Source organism: Xenopus laevis, chromosome 3L (assembly GCF_017654675.1).
Source record: "Xenopus laevis strain J_2021 chromosome 3L, Xenopus_laevis_v10.1, whole genome shotgun sequence".
Taxonomy (NCBI): Eukaryota; Metazoa; Chordata; class Amphibia; order Anura; family Pipidae; genus Xenopus; species Xenopus laevis.
Window position 1 is genome coordinate 120,773,749 of NC_054375.1, and position 15,004 is coordinate 120,788,752.

Genomic DNA, 15,004 nt, shown 5'->3' on the forward strand with positions numbered 1-15,004 from the left:
TCTTTCATCGAAATTATGTAGAGAAATTGATGCAGAGGGGTATTAAATATGAAAGGAAAGCAACCAGCACACCACTGTATACAACCTAATCCTGGCCCTGAATGGGCACCAATACAACCAAGTGAGTGTCGTACCTGTCTTGTAAAGGTACAGTATGAGACATGTTATTTTTGAATTTCCATACCTTAAATCTACTAAAAAATCATTTAAACATGTTATGGCAGATTTATAAAAATACATCTTTAGAGCTCAAGAAATAAAACCCACATTCTATTCATTCCTATGAGATTTTTAGAACTGTATTTATAAAATGATGAGTTCTATATTCACTCATTGATAAATAAAATTCTAAAAATCCCATAGGAGTGAATAGAATGTGGGTGTGTTTTTTATTTCTAAGCTCTAAACTCACATTTTGAGAAATCTGCCCTTAAATAAACTCAATTGGCTGGTTTTTCTTCCAATAAGGATTCATTATATCTTAGTTTGCATCAAGTGCAAGATACTGTGTTATTACATTATTTTTAAAATTTGGATAACTGTATGTGGATAAAATGGTATCTATGGGAGATGGCCTTGCCGTAATTATAAGCTTTCTGCATATTGAGTTTCCAGATAACTGTTCCCATACCTGAAGTCATGGAATGTCATTAATCAAGACATAAGTTAAGGGTAGAGAGTAGTAGACATTTTATTCTATAGTCTTTAGCACTTTTTCCTTTAAGAATAAGGAGCAAGTCAGATGTGCACCTCATTCTCTGTATGACATACAGCAGATATGGGCAATGGCACAGGGACATGGAGGCAAAACACAATGAGCTCTAGTTGAGAGCTTAGGACTTTATCAAGGTGTGTCCCACAGAGCCATGAAAAGCACATTATTTATCATTTTCTGTTTTTTTTTATCTCAAACAGTCACTATTTATATATGTGTTGCGTTAATCATAGTCACAAATCCATTATATTAAAACATTTGACCTTGTTTTTGATGTATATTATTTACATCATTGTGATGTGCCTTAAAAGGAGAATGTAACAAAGTGTCAAAGATTATAAATTGCAAGCACATTCAAAAGAGACATTATTATACTGAATGAATGAATAACTGAGACATACCATAAAAATTCCACAGCATCTACTCCACAAATAAACAGGCTATTGTCCTCAATAGGGGACTGAATTCAGCCTTGCACTGTTGTTCAGTTATCGCTATATACTGTAAGTAAATAAACCCAATATGCATCATAAAAAAATACTAGGCTATTTTCTTTGTCTCCTCTAGCACTAATAGTAAAGGTCTGTAGGGAGACTGTGCGGATAAAACAGAGCAGATCTCGTGTGCCCTAAAGGGAAAGCTGGGTTCTGTTTAGGTTCCTTCTATCAGCGCTGCCACATGTTCTGACACCGGCCCTGGGGGTGAACATGATCCCGTCAGTTCAGAAACACACATAACCTTCGTGGTTAAAGGCACCTCACTTACTAAGTATGTCAGTGATACCAGGCTTTTGGCTGTTTGATGTCAGCTCAACAAGGTTAAGAGGGTTTGAGATACAAAGAAGAGAAAGAAAAAAACATGTTTGTTTGGCCTCCTTTTCATAAATGTGTCTCCAATCAAGAAACTTTTAGTTTATAGGTAGTTCACAATAAATACTAATAGTGTTATAAACTCATACTTATACATGGCTATTGGGGTATATTCAATATCTACATTCCTTTGCCATATACTGAATGCTATATACTAAATATTACTATGACTTTGCCCTTGTTATCTTTCCAAAGGCACTAATTCCAAACTGAATACAATTTCTGTATTGATTCAAACAAAAAGAGATGGCATTAAAGTGCGGGAGTTGCCAGCCTGTAACTCCAGCACTGGCAGAACCACAACTATTAGACCCTCCCCAACCCAAGGAGATACTGGAAAGTAAAGTACTATACAGCTGTCTGTCCCTGGCACTAAAACTGTTTATTTCAATTCTCTAAGTTCAATTGATTTTGTCTTCCTGTGTCTCAAGAAAGTGTCATTTGCAAGTGCCATGCTGGATTGCAGCCTATGATGGCTGTAACATGTCACTGATGACTTTTTAAAGGGCAATATAATTCACAAATGTCAGATTTATTAAATATTATATTTTAAACAAAGAATGTTTAACCCACCATGCTGAACTGAAGCCTTCACCACCCACTATTAGCCTTTACTGTGTTTTGTTTAGTGGAATTTAAATGAATTCTTGGTTTACATATTATTGGTTATTAATAATTTCACTCCTTACATATGTAATATGTTTCACACTTCTTAATGGGGATGTTCATTTTAAAATGCAGTGCATGCTGAGGGCAATGGTACAGCTAGACAGTTTGATATTTCCCTTAATTGTTTATATTAGGTGTTTTGCTGTTTTTAATATTTTGTTCTAAGGCCTTGAAGTCTAGAATGTCTACTAATACTTGGTAGCTAGGGACCCATTAGCAACCAGAAGTTTTGACAGATTGGAAGGTGTATAGAACAGGTTTGGAACACAAAAGATGAGTCTAGAAAAAATAATAACAGAACCTTGTGAATGCACCTATGCTATTGAGCACATTTTCCTAGTTGTATAATGTCCCTCCACCCAAATTGTTCCAATGTAAGTCAATTAAACACATATTACATCACAGATAAGTGTATGTTAGCTGGGTGCCCCAATGCAGCTAACCAAACTGGGTGTGTAGTTTATTTGTCCATACCATAGGCATTGATTTTCGTGCCTGGAGAAGAACAGGATGTTTGGGCATTGAGAGTAGGTACAACTATCTGAATTTGCAAAGAAAAGGCATTATTATTAACTTTAGAGCCTATAACTTAACCAACATTGCTCAGTGTGGTAGGTGCACTTTAAAACAGCCACCTCTGACCATCTACTCACCAGCAGAGAACGCTTAGGAACCAGTTGCATTCTCACATCTTGCAAAGCAGCTTATTTTCTACAAGCACTGCTTAACTGCACTTAACTGCTTAACGACTGTATTTAACCGTATGTATGTATATGAACATATGGATAACAATAGGAGGCATTCCCTTTAGGTACCATTTCAAGCTTAGTGTCTACAAGATGAGTTCAGTGCATCACCGTTCATATCCGACTTTGCCGAGATTTCGCCTGCCGATGTGCTGCTCCGAACACAATGGAAGCTGGGGCGCTCATGCTAACAAACAGTATGTGCACAGACGAATTAGTAAATGTGTTAAATGAATCCATGAAGGGATTTACAATCATGCTTAGTAGCCAGAATGTGTTGCCTGCTTGCACAAGCCACCCCTCTAAATCTATCAAATATATAAGGCTTGTTATCCAAATACGCACAGCCTCTGGCAATTAGAAACAAATGTGTGTTTGTGAAATATGAATTTCCCATTGCTGATTACTAAATCATGGCCTTATTGTGAGCACCGCTGGTTTTGTTTCCCCTCAATGATCTAAACCTTTTTCTTTTTTTTTCAGAGCTGGAAGAAAACCAGAGACATTTAGCCTCTTCACTGGAGAACTATTTAATTCTACAATATTATATTTCATTACCGGTAGAAGATGAGGCTTTTTATTTTTTTTTTTGCTGACTGTAAGGAAGAACCCCCTGTTCAGCCTCGAATTCAGCCTTGTCCCTACAGGCATGATGGGAAGGTGAGATGAGGAAAACCTTAAACTTCACAGTTTCCAATAATGAACAATCATTACTCAAATTACACCAAGCACTGATTAGGTTTAAAGTAATGAAGAAAACAACACTATCAATCATCATCAACCCTAAGGAAGTCAATCTGTATCAGAGACATAAAGTGAGCACACAGCAGGTGGTAAGGTATAAGAGCTCCATCTACAGGGTTTCTCTCGACAAAACTTTTCCATTTGGCAATGCGGAAATGTTTCACCTGCAATTGTTTTAGTGGAGGCTTTTTAAAGAGACATGCACCTGACCTAAGGATGTAATCATATTTCCTAGGAATTAAAGTCAGCAAGAAGGATTCTTCCATTTTAAACCAATTTATATATATAAATATTTATATATTTATGTATATATATTCTTTCCCATGTGTCACTTCATCTTCGTAATGGTATATATTTATAGATATATAGTTCTTCCTGGCTGGTAAATATTCACAGCATTGTGTATATAAATAGCTATACAAATACAGCATATGCACATGTATAATCCTGGTATATACAATATAACAAATGGGTAGGGCTTGTATTAGAATCATAGACAAAACAGTGTGAGGCATTGGGAGTATTGGAAATGATGTTATCTACCCTAGATGTTCTTGGTAATAAAGAGACAAGTGAAAGGATTCAGCAATTGTAGAACCTCCTGATGATTTAGTTGACACAGGATCAGGGCAATAAAAGGGAGCATTTCTGGGAGTGACATCAATCAGTGTGACAGCACTTACAGTACTGATAGTCCCTTCTATGTCTTGGACTGCTGTTTTGGTAAACCCTCAAAATGTCTGTCCATGGAGTTTGACAAAACTAAATCTCTAGGGGTTTGCTCTAGTGCTGGACAGTCAATAAACATTGCAAAAGGCTGACAAACCTAAAAAAGAACTACTAGCAACAACAGAAATCCTATAGAGCAGTGACCTGAGCAACATGTTTCTCACCAACCCCTTGGATGTTGCTCCCAGTGGCCTCAAACCAGGAGCTTATTTTTGAATTCCAGGCTTGGAGGCAAGTTTTGGTTGTATAACAACCAGGTGTACTACCAACCAGTGCCTCAAGTAGGTTGTCAGTTCACATAGGGGCTGCCAATCACAGCACTTATTTGGTACCCCCAGAAACTTTTTACATGCTTGTGTTGCTCTCCAACTTTTTTATATTTGATTGTGGCTCACAGGTAAAAAAGGTTGCAGAGGAATCATTAAAGATACTCCCTTTAACTTCTATGCTGAAGAGGGTAACTATTTTGAATAGCAATATATTAATGTGGAGTTTCCAATCATACCTTGGATTTGTTGTAGAGGCAGAACATCATAACATTGTACACCCCCCTATATTGTCTCTTACAGCAGTCGTATTTATTGACTGATTCTCAAAGGCTTCCCTCTCCTATCCCATGCAGCTTGGGGCAAATAACAACTTATTCTCAACCATGTACTCCAGATAACCGTAACTGTCACTTTGGCTGGTATAGAACCTTTTCCACTATCTCCTATCACATTGTTTGGAAGAAATAAATACAATTTTCAGTGGATGCCTCATAAATGCCCATATTCCCAAACTTTTACAGTATATTAAGGTTGGGCTGATGACTTTCCTATGTTTCAAACCCTTATCAGTGAGCTTGGGGTTCCTGGACAAGGAGAAACATTACATACAACCAGATATCAAACTAGAAAGTGTCATGCCTATTTTCTTTCCATTTTGACCCCCATAACTGGATTTGAATGCTTTCTCTAGATCCCTAGAAAGGAAGGGCAACCCTATTTCAGGATTGTCTAATTAAAGCTTACATGCAGTTCCTGATTTCCCCCTACTGAGCCTCCATTTTTTTAACTCAGATTAAAAGACTAATTAAATATTATATGTAAAATGGTGAGTGAACCAGAAAAGATGCTTAATTACTTGTGAGAATTCCAGATGGATATAAATCGGGTCATTTGGTTCTAAACAATATATACCAAGCTACTATTGTTTACAGAGAACTTTCTATTAGTATAATATGGTTAAAAATATCTCTCTTTTTGTCATCATTTGGTAAAAGTACTTCTTAATACTGAGTACTTGCTAAATATCTTGGGCATGTATAAGCTCTTGTGAGCAGGACCCTCTGATCCTATTGTCTATTCTTTAATCCTTGTTAAATTATTGCAAGACTCCTGTTTGTAATAAATAAATGATGCCCCTGTTGCCGATTTGTTAAAGGTAACTGAGTGTGCTCTTCAGGAGGGGTGCTAAAGGGATTCAATTGTATTATTTGTATCTAAAGATAAAAGCTGTCGTAAAGCTAATTTAGATGTATATGACATTTCTGGCAAATGTTTTGTTCACATGCTATTGCGGCTGAAACCAGTTTTAAGAATTCGGGAACTTGGTATTTGTTATCCAATCGTAATGGATGTTTTTTCCCCATTGGCACAACAGCAAATCCGTTTTTGATTTGTGTGCCGATAACACACCAATCGGACAACTGGATATGTTTAGAAAAATAATATTGCACTTACTTGATTCAGTAGAAGTAAATAAATGCAAAAGAAAGAAAAATATGTAAAGAAGGAAATTTCGTAATGACAACTTAGACCCAATAATATGCAATGAAAAAGGGTCAACAAAGATGAGTGCATATGATTCAAAAAGATTGGGTTATTTTGTGTATCTTCTTTTTTTTAAATAGGATTGTTTGATACCAATTCTGGGTTTAAGAAAATGGACAATTCTTATATCTAATACTCCATTAGACCTGTACTGTTGGACCAAAGCATCATAGTGGTGGCAACAAAAGTGTGTTCCAATGGCTCAGGTCTTCAGACTCAGCTGCCCAAAAACTTAGCTTTGCACAATGTCTTGTAGCAGCAATAAGGTCACAAAGTCCTCACTTTAGTTCATGTAGTTTCAGTGGAATGCATATATCAGAATCCAGACTGATGCGTCTCCAACCAAGACTGAGAAGGCAGCATGAAGTGAGCCCTCCAGCTGAGTGTGAGAAGAAAGAAACTGAGCATAGGTGGGCACTTCCTTCTCCGCTACAATAGATAGCAATGTCTAATTACCAAGTGCTCTTAAGTCACTAAAGAAAAGTGAGTATTATTAAATAAAGTTTGAGGCAAGGTATTTTGAGTGAAATATAAATTATTTGTGTGCTTTCTAACTTTAAAAAAAAATTATGTTGGGTTTTTCATCGTTGTTTTCTACCTTTGAAAATTTGATGAGTGCAGAATTTTGACAGTTCTGCTTGAAAAAGTTTTCCTTGTTAAAGAATAAAGTTTGCTTTAGTCATGGATAATAAACTATTTCCATGGAAACACTTGAGAAAGAGTAGGGATCTCAGGATGACAGTGTAGGTAGCAGAACAGAAACAGCCTGCCATTGGGAAATGCATGTATCTCTTCTTAAAAGAATGATTAAAATGGGAAAGAAACCCTTATAAATTCTTAAGCAGATGGGTCAGGGTGTTCTGCAACTGTGAAACAATCCAGACAAAATGTTATTATGAATCATTATTACTTCTGTCATAATGTATTTTTTGTAAAATACATAATTCATAATTACTATGTTCTAAAAAACTTTGAAAGGTTATCGTCAACAACTTAACTAACTCCAAAATGAACCCAGGACCTCCAAAATATTACACAGGACTTGTGGTATTATTGGAGGAAAACATCATAGTTTTTTTTTTAACTGTGAAAAGTAATGATTAGCTACATGTTATAAGCCATTCTGAATGTAGCAACCGTATTGTTAGACATACACAATATCTGTGAGTACCACCAATAATCTTTTCTTGAGGAGACAGTTATTCAATTCCACAAGGCCGTCATCTTCACTTCTAAATAATAAAACTGTCATTTTGTAGTTAGGAAAGTATATTTTGCAGGGATTGGTCTTTAATTAAAGTTGGCTAAATTTAAGAGAAGTTGTAGAGACGGCATAGTTAGGTGGCATCAGTGACTGGGAAAAGTCACATACCTTTCCTGTACTGTAATGATGAGCCATTTAGATTTATTGTGGATAGTTTGAAAAAGTGATGTGAAAAGACTGGGGGGAGGTTGTAAGTTAAGCTTCTCTAAGCTAATATCTTTAGACAGTAATAGGATATAAGCATAAAGATAAACCAAGCTGTTCTTGAAAAATAGCTAAAATTAAATATCTTGACATCTGTAGTAAAAACACCACATTGATGCTTATTCAGTAAATGAACAGTTCAGTGTAAAAATAAAAAGTGGGTAAATAGACAGGCTGAATATAGTAAGTTAGCCAAAAATCTTATCTATAAAGGCTGGAGTGAGCGGATGTCTGACATAATAGCTAGATCACTACTTCCTGCTTTACAGCTCTCCTAAACAATTCCAAGGAAAGCTACCGAAGCAGTTTATTGCCAATAGATTACCCACAATAGTGCAAGCTAGAACACTATATTTATTCTGCAGAATGCTTTATCATACCTGAGTAAACAACTCTAGAAGTTCTCTCTGTTTGTTTGGGATAGCAGCTGCCATATTAGCTTGGTGTGATATTACTTCCTGCCTGAGTCTCTCCCTGCTCACTCATAGCTCTGGGCTCAGATTACAGCAGGGAGGGGAGGAGGGAGGGGGGAAAGGGAGGGGGAGAGAGGAGCAAACTGAGCATGCTCAAGCCCTAGCCCTGGAGGTTTTAGCTGAAAACAGGAAGTGTGATAAAGAAGCCCATATGTACACATTAGAAGGAAAGTAATGTGGTGTTTCATTTGACAGATGACTACTTTGAGGGTTTACTGGTGTATTTATATAGACCTTTCTGATAAAGCTTACTTAATTTTAGTCTTTCCTTCTCCTTTAAAGTTACTTGCACTAAAACAAGCCCCTTGCACTTCCAAACAGTTGTGCTGAGCACCAATGCATTCCCCTAGCCTGCTTTGAAGAATAGTGCACAAGTGAACTAATCAATGCTAGAGAATGAAATTGCCTCCACCCTGGACAATGTGGTCATTCCAGAGTTCCAGCAATGGGTCAATAGTCACAACAGACCATCACCAAGTGAATCGGATTCTAATGCCATTAAAGGAAAGCTATAACCTGAAAGATGTAGGTTTCTATAAAAATATATTGCATAAAACAGCTCATGTGTAAAAAACCCTGCTTCATCTAAATAAACCATTTTCATAACAATATACTTTTTTTAAGTAGTATGTGTCATCGGGGAATCCTAAATAGAAAATTGCCATTTTAAGAACTAAGGGCCTCCCCCTGGAATCCTACGATTCACAGAGCACACACAAGCAAACCATGTCAGGTCACATGAGCCAATGAATGAACAAAGTTCTGTCTTTTGCATCCACACTTTTTCCTGTTACAGTTAGAGCTGCAGTATTTCTGGTCAGGGAATCTCTGAGGCAGCACACAGACCATCATGAATTGGTGGTTCAAGTTGAGATGAAAAATGGCAATTAAATATATTTTCCAGTTTGGTAAGATTCTTTAATATGTCACTTAATATGATATAAACTATCTGTTGCTTAAGTATTGCTTTTGGGGTTAAAGTCTTCCTTTAATAATGCTGCTCACATTGGTGGCCTTGAAGTTACACCATCCACACTATAAGGGCACTAGCACCTTCGAGAGGTAGATGTAACTTGCTGCACGGCTGAAATGAAATTCTGCACGGTGGGGCAAAACATGGTGTTTTGCACTTTTCACACTCTACTGTGGTCATAAATGAGCTTATAATGTATAGAAGAATAAATGAATGCTGATTTTTTACATGGCATAGGTTCTAGACTTCTTAAAGAATATCTACAAAGGTTCTTTTTGAGACCAGATTTGGCCACCATATTTTAAACATGTCTCAGGACAGCAGTGCTACGCTACGCTATATAAATACATGTTAATAATAATAATAATAATAATAATAATAAACAGCATTGGGATTTATTTAGTGTAACACATGCATCCATGAGATTTGCACATGTACCATCATTAGCTATATCATGTCTGTGTATGGTTCCACCACACCTTTACTTAAAGAAAATGTTTGCATATACTCTCAGCCAACAATTTTTTTCCTGTCACATATCTGTGAATTTATGTTTCCCCTGGACATCTGTGGATCCCTTTAAGAGTTAATGATGATATAAATTCACTTGGCAGTTTAACAGCATTAATAGCTTGGCAAAAAGATTGAAAGCAGGTGTCTACAGCACAAAGTAAGTGCACAAGTGCAGATTAGCACTGAATGGATGTGGCAGCTAATACATTGATGGGCAGTGATAGGGCTATTGATAGGACGACATCAAGTTCTATCAGTAATTCTGGTATCCTTGGGCTCCTTTTTGCAGTGATTTACAAGGACTTCCTTTCCATTATTTGCTAGTTGGATACAGCTGCTGCATAAACCACCGATGATTAAGAGCCATTATTAATTGCATCGATATGAGAGGTCAGAGATATCGGCAAGTGTGCGGTATCCATAGCTGACTTCATCCTCTACATTTGCTGGGAGACAGCTGCAAACATATGTATATAGAAGCTGTTAGACCCACTTCATCTGGCTGCACATTAGGTTTAAGTTGAATTATGAATGTAAATTACAGGTTACAGTATGTTCGTAACAATGTCTGTGACTTCTGACAGAGTGTGTAAACTTGTTGTTACTCTAGTTCTATTTTCTTCATTCTAGAGCAGGGGTCCCCAACCGCCGGGCCACGACCCACTACCAGGCCGCGGACAAACGTGAACTGGGCCGCCAAGCAGAGTCAGAATTTATGGAGGTGCGCGCCTAAATTTGACACGATGTGCACTAAATTTGACACTGCATGTCCGAATTGCACGTGTCGCGCGAAATTTAAGGGCCACGCACAGTTGACGAGCCGGCCTGGTCTCTGAAAAAAATTTGGGCATTACACCGGTCCCTGGGGCAAAAAAGGTTGGGGGCCGCTGTTCTAGAGCATTTGTTTAACTATACATCTACAGATCCCAATATTGTTTTAATAAACCATCTAAAATGTGTGTGCATATATACTGTATATATTTAAAGTGTTGAAGAAGAGACTGAACCCCTCTATCAATCTAGCAGAATATACTGTCATCTATTGTTGTGGTAGAGTAATGAAAATAATAATAAGTTAAATATTTGCCAACTAAAGTTCTCAGAGGGATGTAAAATTAAGAGATTATTAGAGCCAGAGTGGAAAGTACAGCAACTTCATGACTTAATGGGGGTTGTTTATAAATACTAGGCAATAGTGATGGGCGAATTTGTCCCGTTTCACTTTGCTGAAAAATTTGTTAATTTCTTGTGAAATTCACGAAACGGAAAAAAATTTGCGAAACGCCGGACGCAGGCATCCATTTTTGGAATTTTCACTGGGGAATTTTTGCGGCAGTTTCATGGATCTGTTCGCCAGTGGCGGAACACAGGAATTTGCGGCGAATTCACACCTGCCGAGTAAATTCGCCCATCACTACTAGGCAAATTTGTACCTGGATCTGATTAGAGAACAACCAAGAGGGAGGAGAGTCTAGGATGAGCTAGGGCTAGAGAGCAGGCCTATATATCTGGAGGATTATATCCAGCCTACCCGAGCAGGGGGTTCTGTTATCCAGAAACCCATTATCCAGAAATTACGGGAAGGCGATCTCCCATAGGCTCCATTGTAATCAAATAATTCAAAATTTTAATAATAATTACAATAATTAAACCTAATACCAAAAAAATGACAGGAGCTGCAAACTTAATTAATAATTCCCTCAGGCATCTCTCACAGTCATTAGTGTATAACATTTAAATAGCTGTAGTTCAGATGCTCAACTATGATTACCTGTGGACACACACGAAACGCGTAAGGTGTTTGTTACTCTATGTGAAATAAAGCATTGTTGATCTTAAGAGAAGTTCGAGGAGTGCTCATCTAAAGTGGAACAGTAATAAAACCTAAACCTAAATCCTAATGAAGATGTAAGTTTTGGAGGCAAAACTATCTAATTAGGTTTATTTAATGTTTGTATGATTTTTTAGTAGACATATTTTGATGATCCAAATTACGAAAAGACCCCTTATCCACCGAATGCAGGATTCGGTCCAGGATTCGGCCTTTTTCAGCAGGATTTGGATTCGGCCGAATCCTTCTGTCCGGCCGAACCGAATCCGAATCCTAATTTGCATATGCAAATTAGGGGCGGGGAGGGAAATTGTGTGACTTTTTGTCACAAAACAAGGAAGTAAAAAATGTTTTCCCCTTCCCACCCCTAATTTGCATATGCATATGATTCGGTTCGGTATTCGGCTGAATCTTTCACAAAGGATTCGGGGGTTCAGCCGAATCCAAAATAGTGTATTTGGTGCATCCCTAATATATAGTGAATAAAGTACCCCCTCTTGTAAAATATAAGGATATTATAAGTTACCGAGGAGTTTCATGACCATATAAAAACACGAGGCCGAAGGCCGAGTGTTTTTATACAGGTCATGGAACTCCGAGGTAACTTCTAATATCCTCATATTTTGCAACTGGGGGTACTTTATTTATTATAATACACAAATTTCAATGAGTCAAATGACATCAGAACTCACCGTTTATAACTGATGACATCAGAACTCACTGTTTATAAGGATATAATTTACAGGATATTCATGGCTTTTGTGTATTATATATATATATATATATATATATATATATATATATATATATATATATATATATATATATATATATATATATATCCACCATTGAGGTCCGCACTCGTCGTTAGGTATATATATATATATATATATATATATATATATATATATATATATATATATAGTCGTGTTCCAAGGAATGACGCACTCCAGGACTTCATAATGAGATCAAGAGAAGTGAAGTTTATTTGTCAACGTTTCGGTCCAGTCTGGACCTTTCTCAAGACATGTCATGTCATGTCTTGAGAAAGGTCCAGACTGGACCGAAACGTTGACAAATAAACTTCACTTTGCTTGATCTCATTATGAAGTCCTGGAGTGCGTCATTCCTTGGAAGACGACTATATATATATATATATATATATATATATATATATATATATATATATATATAGACATTTTCTGGTCACACCCTCATTGCACCCCCGCCTAATGATTTTAAAAACTAGTGGTGAGCACATCTTTCCCTTGTTTGTTTTATATATATATATATATATATATATATATATATATATATATATATATATATATATATCTTGAAAAAAGTAGGAGCACAATGGTTGTTTTCGAAAAAATTAAAAAGTATACATTTTATTTAGCCATTTAAAAGGAAGGACAGGCCAACGTTATATTTATAATATTTTTAGATTTTTTCAAAAACAACTGGTGTGCTCCCATTTTTTTCAAGATATATGACTGAGCAAACCAAGGAAGCACCCGGTCATTAAAATATGTATTGCATGCACCACATGCAATATGTAAACCATTTAGGAGATATAACTGAACTGTCTATATTAACTATTTCAAATTAGAAACATATGGGTTCGTCTGATTTATAATGATTTCATTGCAGCTTAAAATTAGATGTACATGATGTAACCCTGTATTTAATGTATGCTGCTAAACAAAGCCCTTCACAATGTACATTTAACAACTGACCAGATCGCCCCCCCCCAGTCACAATATAAATGCTTCCTACAAGAAGGCTCAGATTTGGATGCATCGCTGCAAAACCACTCGGCTTATGGCAAACATGAATAATGAATTGTGCCTGTGTGCAAGATTCAGCAAAGCTCTGCTGCTGTCAGGGGCGTAACTACAGAGGAAGCAGACCCTGCAGCTGCAGGGGGGCCCAAGAGGCATAGGGGGCCCCATAAGGCTCTAATTAATTAGGAATTTTAATATATATTGTTAATACAGGGCAACCACTGGATATTTTGGGAGCCCTAAAATTATTTTGCTGTGGGGCCCAGTAACATCTAGTTACGCCACTGGCTGCTGTGTTACCATTAAGGGGCAGATTTATCAAGGGTCAAATTTTCGAGGGGATCACCTCGAAATAACGCTCAGTAATTACACTTCGCCGATTTACTAACGGTAGCTGGCGTAATTTTGCCAAGGAGATAGACTCTGTCGCAACTTCACACTCTAACGCCAGGTGAATTTTCGGTCTGGCGAAAGAGCGTTACTATGCAAATTCACTACGTTTTTGAATTTAATGACCGTTACCTCTTGCGCCAGACTTGCCTTTGCCACCTCAGACCAGGCGAAGTGCAATAGAGTAGATAGGAGTTCCTCAAAAAACAGTTGAACATTTTTCCAAGTCCCAAAAAAACGCTGGCGTTTTTTCCTATTTAAAGGGTGATAGACTGAAAAAGATTGTAAATTTTTTTTGGGGTACCCTCCTTCCCCCCTACCTTTGCTAACATATGGCACCTAAACTATACTGTGGGCACATGTGTAGGGCAATATAACAACTCTATATAATTTTATTAAGGTTCCCTGACCTTGTGTAGTGTAATGTATTGGCTGCAGCATATACGGCCATTGTACTTTAGCTGCACGCCGTATGCTAATTAGCCAACGCTAGCGTAACTTCGAACTGCTGAGTAATTTCGCTGGTGTAATTTCGCCAGCATTCAGTACCTTATGCGCAACTTCAGATCTTCGTGAATTAGCATTGTCCACGTGAATTTACGCCTGGCAAAGTGTTGCGATATGCACAAAGCCATCGCTGGCGAATTGTCGCTGTTTAGTGAATTTGCCCCTAAAATAGCAATTTGGCAGGTTTTAAATAGCGAATAGTCGAAGCTGAAGTTGAAGAGACAGTGCATGATAAATTTAAAATTCGAATCAAATTTTGAACTATTCGAAGTACACTAAAAATAGCTCAAAAATGTCATTTTAAAATGCGATTTTTCAATTCGACCCTTGATAAATCTACCCCTAAGTGTGAAGAACTGGATTGGAGTTTTAAAAAAACTCAGAACTGGATCATTATCATCCGAATGACATGGGACTACTTGTGATCTCTAATATTAAGAATTATGGATGAGCAGAATAAATTTGCACCACAGTAGAAGTGCATAATACATGCCTGGTTCCTTTACATCCAAGAAATTGACATGCTGTGGGGATCACTGGAAGGATGTTTGAGTTGTACCTTTGCAATTTGCAGCCCTGCATTTTAACTGATTAGTAACCAACCCTGCATTATACATGATGCTTTGTATTTTTTAGCAACATAACATTAATAGTGATGGGTGAATTTGGGACATTTTGCTTCACCGAAAAATTTGGGAATTTCCCGTGAAATTCGCGAAAAGGCGAAAAATTCAAGAAACGGCACCAGAGTCTCGTTTTTGACGCCGGCATCTGTT